Here is an 11630-nt window from a genome sequence, read left to right as displayed (position 1 = left end):
ATTAACGATCTTTTTTATTAAAAAAGGACTGACTTTTCCATTCGAAGTGTCTTGTTTTGTTTTCTAGTATTAGAAAGTCACTGGCCTTCTGCTCAGTGGTTTCATTTTTCTGTTTACATCCATGCAGTAACACAGTAGTGATATCTTAAATGACATACAGAGAATTGATGTGTAGAAAAGAATGTGGAACTACTTTTTAAGTACTATTTTGTTGTTCTGGTAAATGTTTATTCAAGGTTACAGTTAGTTATTGTTTTATTTATTATTATTTTTTATTTAGAAGAATCATTACAAAAGAATCTTTTAATTTGCATGTTTTTACACTTTTTCATTTATAATAATTATTGCTGAGCATATCTTTATTGTATTTGCAATAGCTTGCAAATTAACCTGAACAGGGAATCTTTTTGTTTATTTCTATGTTGTGGCTACACTGCTTGACCACACCCATTCTTTAAGTTGTCTGTATAAAACCCACGGGTTTGGTCTAGTGGTGAACTTGTCATCACAAATCAGCTGATTTCAAAGTCAAAAGTTCTAAGGTTCAAATTCTAGTAATGGTAAAACAGCCTTTACTAGAATGTGGCATCTAGTAAAGGCATTGCCTTAACTGGAATTTGCACTTTTACATGAATTTGAATACTAGATTGTGGATATTAGCGTTCCTTGGTGGTTGGGTTTTAATTAACTACACATCTCAGGAATGGTTGACCTGAGGCTGTACAATACTACACTTCATTTAAATTCATACATATCATCCTCATACATCTTCTGAAATAATACCTTATGGTGGTTCTGGAGACTAAACAGGAAAAAAGAAAGTTGTCTGTATGTGTGGTTATTGTTCTATGACTATTTAACTATATTCATATTATAAATAGTGTTTTGTGAAAGTTTATTTCATTTTTTACCACAAAATCGTATCTTTGTATTTTTTGTCCATCTTGAATATATAAAAATGGACATATGTGTAAGAAAGCGTTTGAAAATTATTTCTATTTTTGAGCATAATAACATTATTAATTATCATTATTATATTATTATTTCTAACTGTTGGATAAAGTTAACAAAAATAAAAGAAACACAGTTCGTATTTGCCAAAAGAAATTGGACTTTAATTGGAAAGAAAACAAATGAACTTAAGTTAAATCATAACCTTAAAAAATAAAAAGAAGTTATGAAATTAACAAAACTTAATGATACTTAATAAATATCAGCTGAATCAACATATGAACAATGATATTAAATGAGCAAATACATAAATATACATTTTTTAAAATACACATTTTGAAAATATACAATTTAACAAAGCCGGAAAAACAAGAGAACATAAAACATGTTATTTACAATTATAAACTTAGAAAAACATAACATCAATAAACATAGTATGACTGGCAAACTATTGCATTACTGACATATGCTGTAATATTGAAAAAATTAGCAATGAACAAATGTCATTAACTTAGAAAAATAAATTACAGTAAATCTTAATTGGCCTTTTCTAATTTATGAACATCATCAAACTTAGCATTAAATAATTAAAACTAGCAATTCTAGTTTAGTGTAGAAAAAAGGCCACAATAATATTCTAGTACAAAAAAGGTTAATTACAATAATCAAATTGAAATAAGTAAACATATAAGTAGAGTTCATATTAGTAAACAAGCTTTCTTGAAAATATAAAATTACAAAGAAGTCCTAAAACATAACTGCACATCAGGGGTAATTTGCTTTAGGTTAATTTAAAAGAAGTAATATGAATACAGTTCATGAGTAGAAAAGAAATAATCTCGGCGATTAACAAGTTACAAGATTAAATTATAGAGTTAATTACAATAACAACAAATTGTAATAATTAAGCACGTAAAATAGGTTGCAGCTGAACGATGACATAACCTTATATAAGCCATCTGTCGTGAATAAATGGTTTTTAAACTAAACTTGAAATTGAAATGCGTAAAGGTATGATGAACTGAATGTTCCACAAATTTTAATGAAAAAATAACTGTTTAACGTAATAAATAATGAAAACTGAACTTGCCTGTAGCTCACAAATATTAGTAAGAGACGAACTCGTGAATGAAGGTAAATGAATACATACAGTAATCCTGGGCGTAGTCCGCAGTGGTGTATCAGGAGTGCAGGGGTGAGACGTGGTTTGAGGTTGAGCAGGATGTGGCGTCTCAAAAATGTAGCAACGAATTTGGAGAGATTCTGCATCGATGAAAATGTAATCAGCAGCTCGAGAAAATTCGGCGTCGATAGAATTGGGAGTAGTGATTGAAGCACTTTCCACAGAGACGTAATATAGTGAATTTGAAGAATAACTTAACTTGTCACGAAAAACTGACAAGTAGAACTAGAGAATATTTTTACAGAGAAATACCGCAACGTTTATGAAGATGAAGAAAGTATTAACATTATACGAGTGAAAGAGAACATCGAAGCCTGGTCCTCCAAGGCGGGAGGACCAGGATCCGCACAGCGTGAAAGCCAGGACTAGAATGAAAAACTGGCGTGGTGAGAAGTAGGGGAAGCGAACAAAGCAATGGACAGAAGAGTGTGTGTGTATGTTGACAACAAGAGTAGTGTCTAAGTGTTAGTATGAGAACGATTAGAGAAAACGTGCGGAATTCGGGAACGAAGACATAACAAAAATAATTTACAAGCAAGCAGACCACTAAAGAATTACGTAAGGCTGATAAAATAAATTCTGAATACGCAAGTTGAAAAAATGACATCAGGGCAGACAAAGAGGAATAGACTTCTAGGAACTATGACAATATTGAAATTGGTTGAAAAAAAAAACACTAAGCCTAATATATACATTAAGACAAAACAGCAATGAAATAATGCGCGATAGAAATAAGCTAACACCAATACGATGATGCAATAGCCAGTCAAGCTGGAGCCTGAGAGAAATGATATCGAAAATAAACCCAAACAATCTATTTAAAAAATACACGTAGATAAGCCTTACAAAAAATGCAAAAATAAAAATCAACATGACCCAACCCTAGCTTTGAATTCATTGGAATAAAATGACTTTACGCAAACGGCGTAAACACTAAGCATAACTATGTATTTCATATGACACAATGACAAATAGCTTCTGAGTGTGGTGAAGAACTAGGGGCAGTGAATGCTATTTTAAAACAATTTAAAGAGACTGGTTCCTTTTCACCTTAAAGAAAAGGCAAATGTAGCCGTAAAAGAAAAACTACTCCAATGAAAGATTGGTTATTAGTGAGAAAAAGTAAAAAACTTTATACAAAAGCATTTGCTGTGGATTTAAATCTGGAATTAGCAGCCAGTAAAACAGATTTACACGTGATAACTGTTAGACACTGGCTTCTTGCAGCTGGATGGCAAGCTCATCAGCCAGCAAAAAAAAAAAAAAAACAGCTTTAACACTAGCAATGTATAAAAGAGGCTCTTGTGGATCAAAGCACAGGGTAACTAGACCAAAAAAGAGTGGAGAAATGTTATGTTTTCTGATAAGTAAACACGTTTTTATGTTCAAAGCAAAAGGCTTCCATATGATAGAAAAGGATCAGATGAAAGTACATCACCAGCTCATGTCTCTAGAAAAAAGTTTTATGGGGTTGTTTCACATTTGAAGCCCCTTGTTCATTACTTTCAGTAAACAGTATGTTGAAAAGTGATGGTTATATCAAGATTCTGAAAGAAATGTTGTAATATATCTTCAAAATAAATTCCTACAAGGCAATGGAGTGTTCCAACAAGATTTGGCGCCATGCTATACTGTAAAACAAGTGGAAAGAGTTTTGGGGAATGAAACGTAAAGTGCTCCTGTAGCTAGGCAACTCTTCAAACTTAAATCCAATTGAAATTCTTTGAACAATAGTAAAAAAAGAACAAGCCTCAAAAATGAATTTTATCACAAAAATTGACCTCATAAAGCAATAATATTGGTATGGTTTTATGATGATGAAATAAAAAAATGTGTAGTACACTTGTAAAATTGATGCCAAATCATGTAAATGAAGTGATTAAATATAAAGGAGGACATATTAATTACTAGATATTCACAAATTGTACAGGTATGATTTTTTTCCCCTAAAAGTTACTTTTTTTTAAAATAACATGTGTTTGGATTAATTTGCATGCTACTCTACTATTTGAGTCCAAAATTTATTGGAGTTTCTTGCAAATAATATCAGTAATGTATGATAATATTAGTATATATTTTAAATAATGTTATGCTAATAATTATTAAACTTGTTTATAATTTAGTATTGATAAGTTAATTGTTAAATACATTTTTCAGCACTGATACCTATTTATAAGTGTATTATGTCAGTGTAAATGTGTATTTTACTATTTATTATGTCAGATTGTATTTTTTTTTTGCTTTCCTTTCAGTATATTAATCGATTTTTTTAATATTTTCTTTTCAATATGCTTGTTCCCCCATTAAGTGTTATCATGTCTAGAGGGACGCGCCCTACAGGTTGAGAAACACTGCCTTTACCTGATTAGTGATTAGGCAAGTGACATCCTCTTCAGATTTTTGTGGTGATTTCAGTGACGTAATCAAAATTTTTATAGAATTTATAGTTTGTTTTTATGTTGTGAAAAGAACAAGTGTACTGTTACTACAAAATAACACTCCTCTAGTCAAAACTTACCTTTAATGATTTAAATACGAGGGTTATTTTTTTCAAGGTCTGATCAGTCACGAAATTAAAACCACAGTGAAAATAAAAAATTTTTTATTTGTAACAAGTACTTACATAGTTACGCTATATCTCTACATAGTCGCCACTCCAATTTAGACATTTGTCGTAGCATGGTACCAACTTTCCAATACCCTCGTCATAGAACGAAGCCGCTTGTGTTTTCAGCCGTGTTTCTACGCTGGTCTGTAGCTCGATGTCTGTGCCAAAATGTTGTCCTCCTAGCCAGCGTTTCATGTGAGCAAAGAGTTGAAAATCAGATGGAGCCAAGTCCGGGCTGTATGGTGGGGGTGATCAAACACTTCCCAACGAAAATGCTGCAGGAGCTTCTTTGTTACAGCTGCAGTGTGCGGCCCTTGCTGCACAGTGCAGTGTTGCTCTCTGCTTATTCTGAATTGCCCTTTGTAGACATTGAAGAGTCACGCAGTTTGAGGCTGCAGTGATGGTCGTGCCACGTTCCATGAATTCCACCAACAGAACTCCATTCCGGTCCCAGAACACAGTAGCCTACACTTTCTGTTGGATAAGGTTCCCTTGAACTTCTTTGGTTTACTGGGAGAATAAGAATGCATCCACTGTTTGGATTGTTCTTCAGTTTCGAAATGGACCCATCTCTCGTCCCGTGTGACAATTTTGTTCAAAAAATCTTCTCATTCATTGTGGTGGCGCTGGAGAAATGTTAGGGAGGCGTCCATTCTCATTGTTTTGTGATTGTCTGACAGCACCTTGCACACAGTTTGCGGTTCTGAAGTCTCTCACAATGATGTAGAGAGCTGACCTTGAAATTTCAGGAAATGAATCACTCAATACAGAAATTGTGAATCGATTGTTTTCTCGAATTGCCTCATCCACTTGCTGAAGAAGATCATTGGTTGACACTCGCTTCCTTCCCTGACCGCCTGCATCATTAACATCTGTACGGCTGCTTTGAAGTTCCTGCACCACTGTCGCACTTTGCTGTCACTCATTGAAGTTTCACCGTACAAATTACTTATTCGTCGATGAATTTCAGCTGCATACACTCCTCAGCCTGAAGAAATCAAATTACCGCACGCACTTCACACTTGGCGGGAGATGCTATTGTTGTGGACATGTTTATGTGCTAGCTGCGTGTTCAGAACTAAACGAAGTGATGTGGCGTGATTGAAGGCCATACTAGAGACGCTGGACAACACATATGCGCAAAGGTTCATCCGATTTTTGCACGGCTTTTTATTTTGCGACCGATCGGACCTTGAAAAAAAATAACCCTCATATTTACAGCAAAATATTTTGTATTCCACGTTTTTGTATTTTAATTTTTACTGTTGATTTTACTTTAATTACCTTCTACTTCAATTTTTTTGGAGGAAATTTATTTCTGATTGAGTGACTGGAAGGTGTACTTGGAGATGTACTTAGAGCAGAAGGTTCATTGATAATTTCTTCTTGTAAAACATCTTCACTAGCTAGCTCCATTACTGGAGCTGGACAAAAAATATCTTTTGTTTACTTTGTACTACATGGTTTTTAGTCCATTTCGTAAAATTTCCTCTGGCAAGTCAAATTGAATATTTTCATCACTATTGTTGCAAATGGAAGTAACTTCTGATTCTGATGTTAGCTGGCAATTTACTATGCCTTTTTTTTCCAGCAGAAGATTTAAAGTGGCTGTAACAAGAAATATTTTAAATATTTTACCATTTATTTTACGAAAAATAATTCTGCCAGTTGTAAATGTTTACCTCTATTTACCAGACTCAACAACTTGGAACACTACTTAATACACTGGTAGTTTGGACTGTGGTATTGAATCTTAAATAATTTTTGCCTCCTGATTTAATGAGCTAGCTTTTTTAAAAATAAAATCATTTTTTTTTTTACTTTCCTTCCTAGCTGTAGAAGGGAAAGTATTGTAATCGGTCCAGCTTAGGCATATGCGGTTTTCACCAGATCTTGATGTTTGTACGCCTAAGGAACTCAAAAAACCGGATGGAAATTTTCTAGTTGTTCATATGTATGTATGTGTGTGTGTGTGTGTGTGTGTGTTTGGTGTCCCACATCTTATATCTCCAGAACTACTGGACTGATTTTAACCAAACTTGGTCAGATTACTTCTGTATACGGGGCATTGATGCCATTAAATTTTCAACTTAAAAGTTCAAAGGAGTGAGGTTGTAGACCAAGGTCACTTCAGTATCAAGATTTTCGCTAATTAAGGTTTTATTTTTCTTTGGCACATTTGTTAATAATTAAAAATAATATTTAAAAAAAAAATTTTTTTCAAAATTGCACCCCCACCCCAAAAAAATGCTAAACTAGTTGCTAAATTGGTTTACTGCATCAATAGTACTCCTTTGTCACCACAAGCAGCACAGACATACAGCTGTTAAAAATATTATTTTTAAATAAAATGATAAATATTTTAAATTAAGTTTTGTGTGTGTGTGTAAGCTGTGCATGAGGAAAAAGCCATGTGATGGGAAAGTCCTACAACTTAGTTATCAGCTTTTTTTTTTTTAAAGACCAAATGACAAGCAAATTTGGTATGACCAGCTGCCAGGAAAGATGGAGTAATGGATTTATTCATACCATTTAATACCTTATAGTCTAAAATGTCCAAAACAACATTATTTTTATTCTGAGACACACATTAATCTGTGTGAAGGTACGAGTATAAGTACTTTTCACCAATTGACAACAATTTTCCAGTTGTTTTAAATAGAAGATGCCATGTTTAAAAGAAAATGTTGACAAAAGGATTAAAACCCTTGAAACTTGAACTAATTCTGGGATCAGAAAATTGTGATCATTTTTAATTTAACACTCAATACTAAATATCCTAACTTTAGAAGATGTAAGAAAATAAATAAGTTCTGGTTGAAGAGGATCTTGTGGAATAAGAATCTCCATCATATGAATTTGGTGGGTTCACATTATTGTATGGTAAAAGATTTCTTTTGTCAAAGTTCTTTGTACTTTATATAATACTAGCTCCCCATCGCAGCTTCACTTGCATTACATGGTTATTTGCATTTCCGTGTTGCAATCATTTATAAAATAAAAGAATTGTTTCTTTAGTCAAGTAACTGGAGATAGGTGCAGCCAGTCACACATACAGTTATGGTGGCAGTGGCTGTGTTGGTTGAGCCACAGCGCTGTATACCTTCGCACTCATTAAAAAACTCTAAAATGGTTTTTAAATATTTATCTGAGGAGTATTTGCAAGTCCAAATCTACAGAATAACTAGTTTACTATAGTCAGTTTTGGGAAAATTTTGTAATCATTGTTCAACATTTTTTTTTTAACTTTTCTTCATCCCCTTTCAAGGTCGAATCTCAAAAATTTAGAGATTGATTTATTGACATGAAGATTACACTCACCAAAAATCAGGTTGAGTTCTTCATTTGTTACTGAGAAATTAAAAAAAAAACAAGAGTTTAAAAAAAATCAAAAATCCATTTTAACACTTTTAAACTCCGAATTTCAAAATATGTAAAAGTTAATTTTTAAATATTCAAATTAAGATTACACATGCAAAAACTTAAGTTGATATCTACGTCTGTTACTGAGAAATAAAAAAAATAAAAAGTTCATTGTTACTCCACTTTTAACCCATTAAACTCAAAATTTCAAACTGGATTTCCTTAGTATGCATTTACACTGTAAAGAGAAAGTGTATACAAATTTTCATTAACTTATCTTCAGTAGTTTTTGCTGGGCGTTGATCACTCACAACATTTTATTTTATATATATATTTATGTGTACAGCATCTCCGTCATGGCTTCGTCCGAGATTATAATGTAACTTCCGGATATATGATATTTTTTGCGGGCGTTTTGATTTTCTGGTAGCAGAATGTATTGACTTTCCGAATTACCAGTTTTGGAAAGTCCGAAGATGGAAAACGTGCAGGATTAAGAGAATTCAAAAATTCTGGAGGATAGTGGACTGCATTTTCAGTATTGATTACAGACTTTACAGGTCGATATTCTTTACTTTACCCTTCAAATTTTTCTAAAATCTTAATAATTTCAAATGCTGAAATATTTTGAAGAGTTATAGTAGATCTTTTGCAAAGCCACTCATATGGTTTTTGTAAAAGCTTAACAAATTTCTGGATAATTATTGGAAATGAGATCATCCATTGTATGCACAATGATACCAATGTTGTCATAGACAGAAATCATTATGAGGAAGAGTCCCATTTAGCATCACCACTCCCAAAATGAACTCTCATATTAGTTCTTAAGTTAATAGTAAGAATAAATTTCCATAAATGTGATGATTTAAGGCATGCCTGAACATCAGTCCTAGTTGCTCTCGCGATGACAGGCAATGTTTGTTGAAAGTCTCCAGCAAACGTGAAAGCTATACCACCCCTTAATTTACCTCATGATCTATCTCAAAGGATTTGATCAGTGGCTTCAATATGTTCTTAATGACTCATTGTGTATTCATCCCACACTATAAGTGTAGCATGTGGCAAAATTTGTCCAATTGGACCATTTTTATGAATAGAACAAACAGATTCTTCCCCATATGCAACATTTAACTTAAAAGTGGAATGTGCAGTACTCCCACACCTTTTATAAGTGTAGCAGCTACTCCTGATGATGCTAAACTGATTGCAATGTTTTTAGTTGACCGAACTTGAGCAAAAATTAGATTGATTAAAAAAGTTTTCTCAGTGCCTCTAGGAGCATCTGAGAAAACACTCTTTGGGTTGTTGCTAGCAACACTCTCATTTGTATCATTAAATGCCTGATGTTGATCTGGTACTAATTTTGGAAGATTAATACTTACAAATACTTTCTGTTTATATCGACATTAAAAGAAAGTCTTAACATTGTATCATAAGCATTAATAGCTTCTTGATTATCACGTGCTGGTGTTGGTAAATCGAAATTGCATAAGTATTTCTCACTTAATGTAATGACAATATCTTCAAATCTCAATGAGACTTCTATTCAATATTTCATCTGAAATTATAATCTCATTGTTATTGTTTTGATGTTGGATTTGATATAAAATATCTTGACAAAAACTCATATAATTGCAAATATTTCTTTCAATTTAGGCGAAGACTGATAGAAGCATCAGCAAGCGTGTCTTTCCAGTGATTATCATTTTCCAGTAAGCTAAGTGCAGCGCAAGCAGTTTTATATGTTTGGTGTAGCACACCATCAACAGTTTTCAAGTAATCAAAAGATGTAGGTCCTTTAACGTTATGTAATAACATATGCAGATGAAAGGATTCACTTTGGTTTGGATGAATTATATATATTCTATCCAGAGCAGCCTCTTTTTTGTTCCAGGAAATCTTTTAATGCACTTTAAAAAGTTCTGCAGTTTCTTCTCTTATTATTTATTAATAATAGGTATAGTATCTAGGAACTTCAGGATATAACAGTGTCGTAGTGAAGTCATCTGACGTGCAAAGCTCAAAAAAAAGCAATAAGTGTCGTCTTCTGTGGACTTTCAAGTACTCTGAAATTTTATTCAGTGAAATAAGTACGTTGATAGTTTTCTAAGTGAACCACTAAGTGAACAATAGTGGTATAACATAGATGTATTGGAAAGTCGAAAAAATCACCAATTGGCCCCAGATGTATCTACCATTAATGTACTGATTCAATTCATCTCTTTGATTTTCAACCAAAAAAGTTGCTTGATATGAATCTTTGGTAATATATTTGCAGTTATATTGAATAGCTTGCTCATTGTTGCAAAATTCAACATTTATGTGAGCATTAAAGCAACGTGACAGTAATGGACAGTGTGGGGCAATCCATTATCATTATCAATTATGTTATCTTGCGTGTTTAAAGTTGTCTTATGATCTCTGTCCTCTGGACTTCTGCAATAAGTCTGGTAACAGTCATCTGCAGCTTGAGTGTTGCAAATGTACATCCGAGGTACATTTTTGAACATTTTCCATTTATTATGCATGGTGATGACCTATTTATGTCACCATATGGTCTGTGACTCATGTTTACAAACCGTGTCATATAATATTGGGTCAGCATTTTTATCAGAGTGGTCAGCAGATATGATAAGATCAATTTTGTCAGGTCATATTTTAGTTACTAACCATACAATATGTGACAATGAGGTTAGCCACTACTTTTAGTGCATAGCAGTTGACCAAACCAAATATTTTGTTTTTTTTGATAAGGTCTAGGAGCCTTTTCATTTTCAAATGGAAAACCGGGTGTAATATCGTCATGTCTATCAGTAGATTTTTGACCAGTGAATAGGTAGTTCATTTTTTATTAAAGGCCATTCAGAATTGCACATAAAAGTTATAAAAAATCTGGACGAATGCCCATGTTTATGCACGTATGTCATAAAATCTTGAGATTTCTCATGCACATATACCTTGGTGAACCAGTGAAAAATGAGGGAAGTATGACACTGACCCATGTTGTTAGCATTAACATTGGTGTCTTGTTGCACAGTATCTTGAAGATGAATGTAATCATCAGCATGTAATTTTTGTTTTGTTGTTAAAAATAAAGGTTAATCTTTCAGTGATCATTTTGGCCATCATGTCAACACAATATTCATTAAATAAGTTTCTGTAATGTAAGAAATTGTCAATGTTATCTCGAACCATAAATCAATAAGCATAAAATTACATGCAAGAAACTGTTTTTGTTCATTATTATTTAGCGGAATGGTTAGATAATAACCATCTTAAAAAACATAAGGGTATATTGTAAAGGATAATAAGAGCAATGAAGTTCAGACATATGTTGTATTTGATTGTCACAAGATTGTTACGTAAGATTATGTTTCTAGGTCCTTTATCTTCATCGACCAGTAAAACAGCTACTTCATTAATAGTTGGAACATTATAGTGACCCTATGCTGATGAAAAGATATACGATCAGCAAGAATTATTAATTTAAAATCTTCCGCGTAAACCAAAGGTGTGTTGTCAATA

The 11630-nt window shown here is 32.9% G+C and overlaps 1 protein-coding gene across 4 annotated transcripts in view; it reads left to right on the top strand.

Moving 5' to 3' along the window:
* The window catches only part of LOC142328142 (motile sperm domain-containing protein 1-like), a 59314-nt gene that overhangs the window by 1088 nt on the left and 46596 nt on the right, over positions 1–11630 (top strand). The window contains exon 2 of one of the 4 annotated variants that reach the window (XM_075371699.1): positions 9762–9894. The exons of the other annotated variants lie outside the window; for them this stretch is intronic. The gene's annotated coding sequence lies outside the window, so the exon portion shown is untranslated. The remainder of the gene's footprint in view (positions 1–9761; positions 9895–11630) is intronic. 4 annotated transcript variants of the gene reach the window in all.

Source organism: Lycorma delicatula, chromosome 1 (assembly GCF_047948215.1).
Source record: "Lycorma delicatula isolate Av1 chromosome 1, ASM4794821v1, whole genome shotgun sequence".
NCBI classification, from domain to species: domain Eukaryota; kingdom Metazoa; phylum Arthropoda; class Insecta; order Hemiptera; family Fulgoridae; genus Lycorma; species Lycorma delicatula.
Note: the sequence above shows the minus strand (reverse complement) of the source record. Positions and strands in the feature narration are given on the sequence as shown.